The following is an 11,798-nucleotide window of genomic DNA, read 5'->3' on the forward strand; positions in this document are numbered from 1 at the left end:
CTACTACCACATAGTTCAAGTGACAGTGTAGAGGAGTACTATCCTGGTGTAGTAGACCCTCGCCCCCTGGCGGAGAGCTCGTCCACACCGAGGGTGTAGAGGAGTACTATCCTGGTGTAGTAGACCCTCGCCCCCTGGTGGAGAGCACGTCCACACCGAGGGTGTAGAGGAGTACTATCCTGGTGTAGTAGACCCTCGCCCCCTGGTGGAGAGCTCGTCCACACCGAGGGTGTAGAGGAGTACTATCCTGGTGTAGTAGACCCTCGCCCCCTGGTGGAGAGCACGTCCACACCGAGGGTGTAGAGGAGTACTATCCTGGTGTAGTAGACCCTCGCCCCCTGGTGGAGAGCTCGTCCACACCGAGGGTGTAGAGGAGTACTATCCTGGTGTAGTAGACCCTCGCCCCCTGGTGGAGAGCTCGTCCACACCGAGGGTGTAGAGGAGTACTATCCTGGTGTAGTAGACCCTCGCCCCCTGGTGGAGAGCTCGTCCACACCGAGGGTGTAGAGGAGTACTATCCTGGTGTAGTAGACCCTCGCCCCCTGGTGGAGAGCTCGTCCACACCGAGGGTGTAGAGGAGTACTATCCTGGTGTAGTAGACCCTCGCCCCCTGGTGGAGAGCTCGTCCACACCGAGGGTGTAGAGGAGTACTATCCTGGTGTAGTAGACCCTCGCCCCCTGGTGGAGAGCTCGTCCACACCGAGGGTGTAGAGGAGTACTATCCTGGTGTAGTAGACCCTCGCCCCCTGGTGGTCCACACCGAGGGTGTAGAGGAGTACTATCCTGGTGTAGTAGACCCTCGCCCCCTGGTGGAGAGCTCGTCCACACCGAGGGTGTAGAGGAGTACTATCCTGGTGTAGTAGACCCTCGCCCCCTGGTGGAGAGCTCGTCCACACCGAGGGTGTAGAGGAGTACTATCCTGGTGTAGTAGACCCTCGCCCCCTGGTGGAGAGCTCGTCCACACCGAGGGTGTAGAGGAGTACTATCCTGGTGTAGTAGACCCTCGCCCCCTGGTGGTCCACACCGAGGGTGTAGAGGAGTACTATCCTGGTGTAGTAGACCCACGCCCCCTGGTGGTCCACACCGAGGGTGTAGAGGAGTACTATCCTGGTGTAGTAGACCCTCGCCCCCTGGTGGTCCACACCGAGGGTGTAGAGGAGTACTATCCTGGTGTAGTAGACCCTCGCCCCCTGGTGGAGAGCTCGTCCACACCGAGGGTGTAGAGGAGTACTATCCTGGTGTAGTAGACCCTCGCCCCCTGGCGGAGAGCTCGTCCACACCGAGGGTGTAGAGGAGTACTATCCTGGTGTAGTAGACCCTCGCCCCCTGGTGGAGAGCTCGTCCACACCGAGGGTGTAGAGGAGTACTATCCTGGTGTAGTAGACCCTCGCCCCCTGGTGGAGAGCTCGTCCACACCGAGGGTGTAGAGGAGTACTATCCTGGTGTAGTAGACCCTCGCCCCCTGGTGGAGAGCTCGTCCACACCGAGGGTGTAGAGGAGTACTATCCTGGTGTAGTAGACCCTCGCCCCCTGGCGGAGAGCTCGTCCACACCGAGGGTGTAGAGGAGTACTATCCTGGTGTAGTAGACCCTCGCCCCCTGGTGGTCCACACCGAGGGTGTAGAGGAGTACTATCCTGGTGTAGTAGACCCTCGCCCCCTGGTGGAGAGCTCGTCCACACCGAGGGTGTAGAGGAGTACTATCCTGGTGTAGTAGACCCTCGCCCCCTGGTGGAGAGCTCGTCCACACCGAGGGTGTAGAGGAGTACTATCCTGGTGTAGTAGACCCTCGCCCCCTGGCGGAGAGCTCGTCCACACCGAGGGTGTAGAGGAGTACTATCCTGGTGTAGTAGACCCTCGCCCCCTGGTGGAGAGCTCGTCCACACCGAGGGTGTAGAGGAGTACTATCCTGGTGTAGTAGACCCTCGCCCCCTGGTGGAGAGCTCGTCCACACCGAGGGTGTAGAGGAGTACTATCCTGGTGTAGTAGACCCTCGCCCCCTGGTGGAGAGCTCGTCCACACCGAGGGTGTAGAGGAGTACTATCCTGGTGTAGTAGACCCTCGCCCCCTGGTGGAGAGCTCGTCCACACCGAGGGTGTAGAGGAGTACTATCCTGGTGTAGTAGACCCTCGCCCCCTGGTGGAGAGCTCGTCCACACCGAGGGTGTAGAGGAGTACTATCCTGGTGTAGTAGACCCTCGCCCCCTGGCGGAGAGCTCGTCCACACCGAGGGTGTAGAGGAGTACTATCCTGGTGTAGTAGACCCTCGCCCCCTGGTGGAGAGCTCGTCCACACCGAGGGTGTAGAGGAGTACTATCCTGGTGTAGTAGACCCTCGCCCCCTGGCGGAGAGCTCGTCCACACCGAGGGTGTAGAGGAGTACTATCCTGGTGTAGTAGACCCTCGCCCCCTGGTGGAGAGCTCGTCCACACCGAGGGTGTAGAGGAGTACTATCCTGGTGTAGTAGACCCTCGCCCCCTGGCGGAGAGCTCGTCCACACCGAGGGTGTAGAGGAGTACTATCCTGGTGTAGTAGACCCTCGCCCCCTGGCGGAGAGCTCGTCCACACCGAGGGTGTAGAGGAGTACTATCCTGGTGTAGTAGACCCTCGCCCCCTGGTGGAGAGCTCGTCCACACCGAGGGTGTAGAGGAGTACTATCCTGGTGTAGTAGACCCTCGCCCCCTGGTGGAGAGCTCGTCCACACCGAGGGTGTAGAGGAGTACTATCCTGGTGTAGTAGACCCTCGCCCCCTGGCGGAGAGCTCGTCCACACCGAGGGTGTAGAGGAGTACTATCCTGGTGTAGTAGACCCTCGCCCCCTGGTGGAGAGCTCGTCCACACCGAGGGTGTAGAGGAGTACTATCCTGGTGTAGTAGACCCTCGCCCCCTGGCGGAGAGCTCGTCCACACCGAGGGTGTAGAGGAGTACTATCCTGGTGTAGTAGACCCTCGCCCCCTGGTGGAGAGCTCGTCCACACCGAGGGTGTAGAGGAGTACTATCCTGGTGTAGTAGACCCTCGCCCCCTGGCGGAGAGCTCGTCCACACCGAGGGTGTAGAGGAGTACTATCCTGGTGTAGTAGACCCTCGCCCCCTGGCGGAGAGCTCGTCCACACCGAGGGTGTAGAGGAGTACTATCCTGGTGTAGTAGACCCTCGCCCCCTGGCGGAGAGCTCGTCCACACCGAGGGTGTAGAGGAGTACTATCCTGGTGTAGTAGACCCTCGCCCCCTGGTGGAGAGCTCGTCCACACCGAGGGTGTAGAGGAGTACTATCCTGGTGTAGTAGACCCTCGCCCCCTGGCGGAGAGCTCGTCCACACCGAGGGTGTAGAGGAGTACTATCCTGGTGTAGTAGACCCTCGCCCCCTGGTGGAGAGCACGTCCACACCGAGGGTGTAGAGGAGTACTATCCTGGTGTAGTAGACCCTCGCCCCCTGGTGGAGAGCTCGTCCACACCGAGGGTGTAGAGGAGTACTATCCTGGTGTAGTAGACCCTCGCCCCCTGGTGGAGAGCTCGTCCACACCGAGGGTGTAGAGGAGTACTATCCTGGTGTAGTAGACCCTCGCCCCCTGGTGGAGAGCTCGTCCACACCGAGGGTGTAGAGGAGTACTATCCTGGTGTAGTAGACCCTCGCCCCCTGGCGGAGAGCTCGTCCACACCGAGGGTGTAGAGGAGTACTATCCTGGTGTAGTAGACCCTCGCCCCCTGGCGGAGAGCTCGTCCACACCGAGGGTGTAGAGGAGTACTATCCTGGTGTAGTAGACCCTCGCCCCCTGGCGGAGAGCTCGTCCACACCGAGGGTGTAGAGGAGTACTATCCTGGTGTAGTAGACCCTCGCCCCCTGGCGGAGAGCTCGTCCACACCGAGGGTGTAGAGGAGTACTATCCTGGTGTAGTAGACCCTCGCCCCCTGGTGGAGAGCACGTCCACACCGAGGGTGTAGAGGAGTACTATCCTGGTGTAGTAGACCCTCGCCCCCTGGTGGAGAGCTCGTCCACACCGAGGGTGTAGAGGAGTACTATCCTGGTGTAGTAGACCCTCGCCCCCTGGTGGAGAGCTCGTCCACACCGAGGGTGTAGAGGAGTACTATCCTGGTGTAGTAGACCCTCGCCCCCTGGTGGAGAGCTCGTCCACACCGAGGGTGTAGAGGAGTACTATCCTGGTGTAGTAGACCCTCGCCCCCTGGCGGAGAGCTCGTCCACACCGAGGGTGTAGAGGAGTACTATCCTGGTGTAGTGGACCCTCGCCCCCTGGCGGAGAGCTCGTCCACACCGAGGGTGTAGAGGAGTACTATCCTGGTGTAGTAGACCCTCGCCCCCTGGTGGTCCACACCGAGGGTGTAGAGGAGTACTATCCTGGTGTAGTAGACCCACGCCCCCTGGTGGTCCACACCGAGGGTGTAGAGGAGTACTATCCTGGTGTAGTAGACCCTCGCCCCCTGGCGGAGAGCTCGTCCACACCGAGGGTGTAGAGGAGTACTATCCTGGTGTAGTAGACCCTCGCCCCCTGGTGGAGAGCTCGTCCACACCGAGGGTGTAGAGGAGTACTATCCTGGTGTAGTAGACCCTCGCCCCCTGGTGGAGAGCTCGTCCACACCGAGGGTGTAGAGGAGTACTATCCTGGTGTAGTAGACCCTCGCCCCCTGGCGGAGAGCTCGTCCACACCGAGGGTGTAGAGGAGTACTATCCTGGTGTAGTAGACCCTCGCCCCCTGGCGGAGAGCTCGTCCACACCGAGGGTGTAGAGGAGTACTATCCTGGTGTAGTAGACCCTCGCCCCCTGGCGGAGAGCTCGTCCACACCGAGGGTGTAGAGGAGTACTATCCTGGTGTAGTAGACCCTCGCCTCCTGGTGGTCCACACCGAGGGTGTTGGCAGAACATGAACTACAAATACAATTTCCAGATAGGTATCCACGAGGCCCTTAACCTTGTCAACAAGAAAAAATTATGCCAAGTCATGGAGCAGAGGTCGGTAGGCTGGCTGGCTGGCTGGCTGGCTGGCTGGCTGGCTGGCTGGCTGGCTGGCAGGCTGGCTGGCTGGCAGGCAGGCAGGCAGGCAGGCAGGCAGGCAGGCAGGCAGGCTGGCTGGCTGGCTGGCTGGCTGGCTGGCTGGCTGGCTGGCTGGCTGGCAGGCTGGCTGGCTGGCTGGCAGGCAGGCAGGCAGGCAGGCAGGCAGGCAGGCAGGCAGGCAGGCAGGCAGGCAGGCAGGCAGGCAGGCAGGCAGGCAGGCAGGCTGGCTGGCTGGCTGGATATTGGAATTCACAAGAGAATACATGGTCTTTTCGATGTATATACCTGGGGCATACCTGTAGAGGATTTCGGGAGTTGTTCTACTCCCTGAGGCCAGGCTTGACATGTGATAACTTGGTCCACCAGGCTGTTGCTTGCAGCGGCCCGCAGGCCCACATATCCACTAGAGCCTGGTTGGTCCGGCACTTCTTGCAAGAACTTGTCTAAGTGCCTCTTGAATACATCCACCTTTGTTCCAGTAATATTTCTAATGCTTGCTGGAAGGGTGTTGAACAGCTGTGGACCTCTGATGTTCAGTGTTCTCTGACACGGGTGAACCCATAGCCATCTCAAATTCCAACACAGTGCTCGGTTACAACTTCAACTGGCTATTCAACTCCTCCCAGTACGTATCCCAGAAGACAGGGATGGCCCGGGGCTCACTGGCGAGGCTCTTCCGTTTCAAGCAAGCCCCATCCCACATCAAGCTCCACCTGTACACAATGATCATAAGGCCTAGCTTGGAATACCCTCACGTCCCCCTGAACCTCACCAACAACACCAACATGCTGAAGATCCAACGAGTACAAAACAAATCACTTGGCTTTGCGGAGGGCCTGACTCTGATGGACAGGGTGAGAACTGACCAGATCCATGAGACGCTCAACATGAAGCCAATGACCACCAGGCTCAGCTACCTGGCCAGAAGACAGCTGTACCGCATGAAGAACATGTATGTCCCAGACCCCGAAGATCCCTTCGTAGCAGTAAACACCACCAGCGACTACGAGATCCACGAACCACCACACACAACCACAAGAATCACTCTCCAACAAAAAGTGATCAGACAAATACTAAGCGGCCTGCCAGACGACCCAGATGAGTGGCCCATCCCGGACACGATCTACACCAAATGAAGAATAAAGAAAAAAAATAAATAAACCAAAAAACATAAAATAAAACTACTACAAAAAAATATATAAAACCAAAAAACCTTTTGTTGTGCTATGAGAAGTGTAACTCCCCTGATGTTGCTAAGATTAACCTCCCTCAGCCAACTCCATCGGCTCTAGTGCTTTAGGACACCAACAAGGTCACAAACACTATGTCAGCCAATGTTCTGACAACCCAACATACGCAAACAAACAACACACACACTTATATGTCAACCCATGGTGGACAGGCCACCGAACTTTCAAACCTCCTCTCTCTCTCTCTCTCTCTCTCTCTCTCTCTCTCTCTCTCTCTCTCTCTCTCTCTCTCTCTCTCTCTCTCTCTCTCTCTCTCTCTCTACACCCGCATCCTCTTCCTGAATTTCATCTCCCCATCCCTCTACCTCCCCCATCATTTCCAATCCCTTTGGACATCAAAGCGTAAAAGTGTTCTCTGATTGTACCTATGGCTGGCACCTCTACTCCTCACTGGGTCACTATATCGACGGTTTATCGAGGCACCTCCAAAGGAGGTGCCTGGTATCCATCACCTCTAAAGGATACCTGATCAACCGGGCTGTGACTCATACGTCAGGCTGCGAGCAGCCGCGTCCAACAGTCTGGTTGACCAGTTCAGCAACCAGGAGGCCTGGTCGACGACCGGGCCGCGGGGACGCTAAGCCCCGGAAGCACCTCAAGGTAACCTCTCTCTCTCTCTCTCTCGCTCTCTCTCTCTCTCTCTCGCTCTCTCTCTCTCTGTCTCTCTCACACTCCTAGTGGTCAACTAGTACGTACCGTTCGGGCAGGGCGACCACGACCTAACCCAACGTTGGGATCTCACCCGGTAACAGATTACCTTGGCGTTAGTATTTCGGCCACTGGCGCCTCGGTGGCTTGTCGTATCTCATTGGCGGGACTCGACGTGGGCTGTTGCAAGTGCTGCAGCAATGGCAGGTCTTTAGTGTTAACTCAGTCATTACACACACCAGCCATAGAGGACTCAATTGAGTCCCAGGTTTTATTGCTTCAGTGGTATATCATTGCCTAGTGGCTTAGGGTACCCATGAGGGCACGTTCCAATCCCGCCTCGTGGCTCCTAGTGTGATCTCTTTGTTCATAATCATCATCAGTCAGTATTATTATTATTAGTGGCGACAAGAGCCTACCTTGAGGTACTTCCGGGGCTTAGCGTCCCCGCGGCCCGGTCGTCGACCAGGCCTCCTGGTTGCTGAACTGGTCAACCAGACTGTTGGACGCGGCTGCTCGCAGTCTGACGTATGAGTCACAGCCTGGTTGATCAGGTATCCTTTGGAGGTGCTTATCCAGTTCTCTCTTGAACACTGTGAGGGGTCGGCCAGTTATGTCCCTTATGTGTAGTGGAAGCGTGTTGAACAGTCTCGGGCCTCTGATGTTGATAGTTCTCTCTTGAACACTGTGAGGGGTCGGCCAGTTATGTCCCTTATGTGTAGTGGAAGCGTGTTGAACAGTCTCGGGCCTCTGATGTTGAAAGAGTTCTCTCTCAGAGTACCTGTTGCACCTCCGCGTTTCAACGGGGGTATTCTGCACATCCTGCCATGTCTTCTGGTCTCATGTGATGTTATTTCTGTGTGCAGGTTTGGGACCAGCCCCTCAATTATTTTCCACGTGTAAATTATTATGTATCTCTCCTGCCTGCGCTCAAGGGAGTACAGATGCAGGCGATGAGTCACAATAACGTGGCTGAAGTATGTTGACCAGACCACACACTAGAAAGAGCACAAGCGTTTTGAAAAGTATCATCACGGTATAGCATCTCTAGTGTGAAAAGTTCTTGTTATCCAACCTGTCATTTTTCTTGCAGTTGTGACGGCTACTTTATTGTGTTCTTTATAGGTAAGGTCTTCCGACATGAGTACACCCAGATCCTTTACATTGCCTTTTCGTTCTATGTTATGATTTGCCTGAGTTTTGTATGTGGTTTCCGTTTTAATATTTTAATTTTTTCCATAGCACATGAGCTGGAACTTATCTTCGTTAAACACCATATTATTTTCTGTAGCCCATGGAAAGACCTGATCTACATCTAACTGGAGGTTTGCCGTGTCCTCTATGTTGCCTACTCTCATGAAGATCCTAGTGTCATCTGCAAAGGATGATACAGTGCTATAGGTTGTGTTCTTGTCTATGTCCGATATGAGGATGAGAAAAAGTACTGGAGCAAGCACAGTACCCTGGGGGACTGAGCTCTTCACGGTTGATGGGCTGGATTTTATTTTGTTGACTATTACACATTGGGTTCTGTTAGTCAGGAAATTGTAGATCCATCTGCCTATTTTCCCGGTAATTCCTTTTGAACGCATTTTATGTGCAATAACACCATGGTCACATTTATCAAAAGCTTTTGCGAAATCTGTGTAAATTACATCAGCGTTTTGTTTGTCTTCCATAGCATCTAATGCCATATCATAGTGGTCCAGCAACTGCGACAGGCAAGAGCGCCCTGTTCTGAAACCATGTTGTCCGGGGTTATGGAGATGCTGTGATTCCATGTATTTTGTGATCTTACTTCTTAGCACTCTCTCAAAAATTTTTATGATGTGCGATGTTAGTGCTATCGGTCTGTAATTTTTTGCCTCTGCCTTATTTCCTCCTTTATGGAGTGGTGCTATCTCTGTTGTTTTTAGTATGTCAGGGATAACGCCAGTATCTAGGCTTTGTCTCCACAGAATGTGAAGGGCCTGCGATAGTGGTTTTTTACAGTTCTTGATGAATATGGAGTTCCAAGAATCCGGGCCTGGTGCAGAGTGCATAGGCATACTGTTTATGGCTTCTTCAAAATCCAGTGGGGATAGGGTGACGTCTGATATATGATTTGATATTGGTATCATATCCATGAAAAATTCATTTGGGTTATCAATCTTTAGTGCATTTAATGGCTCGCTGAAAACAGAATCGTACTGCTTCCTCAGTAACTCGCTCATTTCTTTGTTGTCATCGGTGAAAGTTCCATCTCCCTTTCGCAGGGGCCCGATACTAGATGTGGTTTTTGATCTTGATTTTGCATAGGAGAAAAAATATTTGGGATTTCTCTCTGTTTCAATGATGGCCTTTTGCTCTCTTTGCCTCTCCTGGGTTTTGTATGATTCTTGTAGCTTGAGTTCAATTGTTTCTATTTCTCTACCTAACCTTCTTCGCCGTTCTTGAGATAGGGTGCGACTTTCAATCCCGTTTCAATCTGCATCTCTTTCTCTTTTTTCTTAGGGGTATGCGGTTTGAACATATTTATAGTGCTACTGAGCTTATTTTTTGAGCTGAGAGAGAGAGAGCGCCGCTCTCTCTCTCTCTCTCTCTCTCTCTCAGCTCTCAGAGAGAGCTCTCTCTCAGCTCAGCTACTGAGCTGAGAGAGAGAGAAAAAGAGAGCGAGAGAGAGCGAAAGAGAGAGAGAGAGAGCGAGAGAGAGCGAAAGAGAGAGAGAGAGAGAGAGAGAGAGAGAGAGAGAGAGAGAGCGAGAGAGAGCGAAAGAGAGAGAGAGAGAGAGAGAGAGAGAGAGAGAGAGAGAGAGAGAGAGAGAGAGAGAGAGAGAGAGAGAGAGAGAATGAATGTTTGTGTGTATAAATCAACAGAGACCACACGTTATACAAGACCAACTAGCCAGGCCTCCACTGGGACTTGGCCTCCACTAAATGAAATACCTTGTTCAGGGAGGGCGTGAGGCAGCAAGCAAATGCCTGCACCAATCACCCCATTCCTCGCCGCTAGTGCGTGACCAGACCTTACAATTCCCCCTTGGCTTGGCTATCGATGCCGTAAACCTGTCGAGGCCAAAGCCCAAGCTTGTGGAATTAGTACAGAAAGCTTCGTTTTGCTTGCAACAGGAACCTTCTAGATGTTCTTGTGATTTCTGGTACAAGATAGGCGAGGGTCATGCATCAGAGGTCACAGTTTCGGCATTATGTCGACAAGACGTGACTGTTTCAACCAGGAAGATACCTGCTTGATGGGGTTCTGGGAGTTCTTCTACTGCCCAAGCCCGGCCCGAGGCCAGCCTTGACTTGTGAGAGTTTGGTCCACCAGGCTGTTGCTTGGAGCGGCCCGCAGGCCCACATATACCTGCTTGATGGGGTTCTGGGAGTTGTTCTACTCCCCAAGCCCAGCCCGAGGCCAGGCTTGACTTGTGAGAGTTTGGTCCACCAGGCTGTTGCTTGGAGCGGCCCGCAGGCCCACATATCCACCACAACCTGGTTGGTCCGACACTTCTTGAAGAAAACTATCTAGTTTAGCGGGCATCTAATGTCCATTTATACCTGGGATATTTTTACTTGATATCACACTTGTACTTGAGGTAGTCGCCCCGTCTTGTAAAGGGAGACGAGCAGGGAGCAGCCTTTCTCCCGAGATCTATCTTGAGGTTATATTGAGATGATTTCGGGGCTTAGCGTCCCCGCGGCCCGGTCCTTGACCAGGCTTCCTTTTTCTTAAACACCCCCTATGAAGCAGCCCGTAGCAGCTGTCTAACTCCTAGATACCTATTTACTGCTAGGTGAACAGGGGACATCAGGGTAAATGCACCTCTGCCCATTTATTTCCACCTCCGCTGGGGATCGAACCCGGAACCTTAAAACTACGAATCCCGAGCGCCGTACACTCAGCCGTCAGGCCCCAGGTTAAATTAAGATGATTACGAGCGTAGAGATGAGTCAGGGGGGGCGGGGTGGATGAGCACTTCCGCCCCCACACTCGTAATTGGTGTCTGGATTCTGGAGGTTTGCAAAATCCACTTTCCAGTAACTGGAGGAAGTCTGGTTCCGCTCCAGTCACGCCACTCAGCTCTAGGGCTGTGTATCTGGCGAGGAGTTGCAGCTGCACCTGAGACTGTTTGGCTCTGCTTCCTGCTGTCCAATTACAGCGAGGCGCCCTCTGGCTCCTGGCCCCACGGCCGTCTCACTCACAGGCAGCTACACACTAACACAGGGGGAAGAGATACAGAGGCAGGCTGGCTGGCTGGCTGGCTGGCTGGCTGGCTGGCAGGCTGGCAGGCAGGCAGGCAGGCAGGCTGGCTGGCTGGCTGGCAGGCTGGCTGGCTGGCTGGCAGGCTGGCTGGCTGGCTGGCGGGCGGGCGGGCGGGCGGGCGGGCGGGCGGGCGGGCGGGCGGGCGGGCGGGCGGGCTTCGGGCGGGCGGGCGGGCTTCGGGCGGGCGGGCGGGCTTCGGGCGGGCTGGCTGGCTGGCTGGCTGGCTGGCTGGCTGGCTGGCTGGCTGGCTGGCTGTCTGGCTGGCTGGCTGGCGGGCTGGCTGGCTATTCCACCCAGCTACCAATCCCCACAGAGTACAGGTGTACCACAGTACAGGTGTACCACAGTACAGATGAGACATAGTAAGCATCCTGAGAAAGAGCTGAAGCATTCTTCAAGACCTTGAGAAACTGTCCTTCACAGACAAGAAAGCCTCACAAATAGCGTGGGAAAGAAGTATTCATACTGGTGTATGATTCATACTTATACATCAGCCCGTCCTCCAAACAAAGACACAGAGACCATTCCATCCACCCGCCAACCCCCTCCCGGCTGTTTATGAATGAAAAACCGTTTACACACGACTGATGACGTCCGAACACTTCCGGAACAAACAACCCGTCCTAGACTCAAGTCCATTCCATCCAGCGCTCGACC

The sequence above is a fragment of the Procambarus clarkii genome, chromosome 39 (genome assembly GCF_040958095.1).
Source record: "Procambarus clarkii isolate CNS0578487 chromosome 39, FALCON_Pclarkii_2.0, whole genome shotgun sequence".
NCBI lineage: Eukaryota > Metazoa > Arthropoda > Malacostraca > Decapoda > Cambaridae > Procambarus > Procambarus clarkii.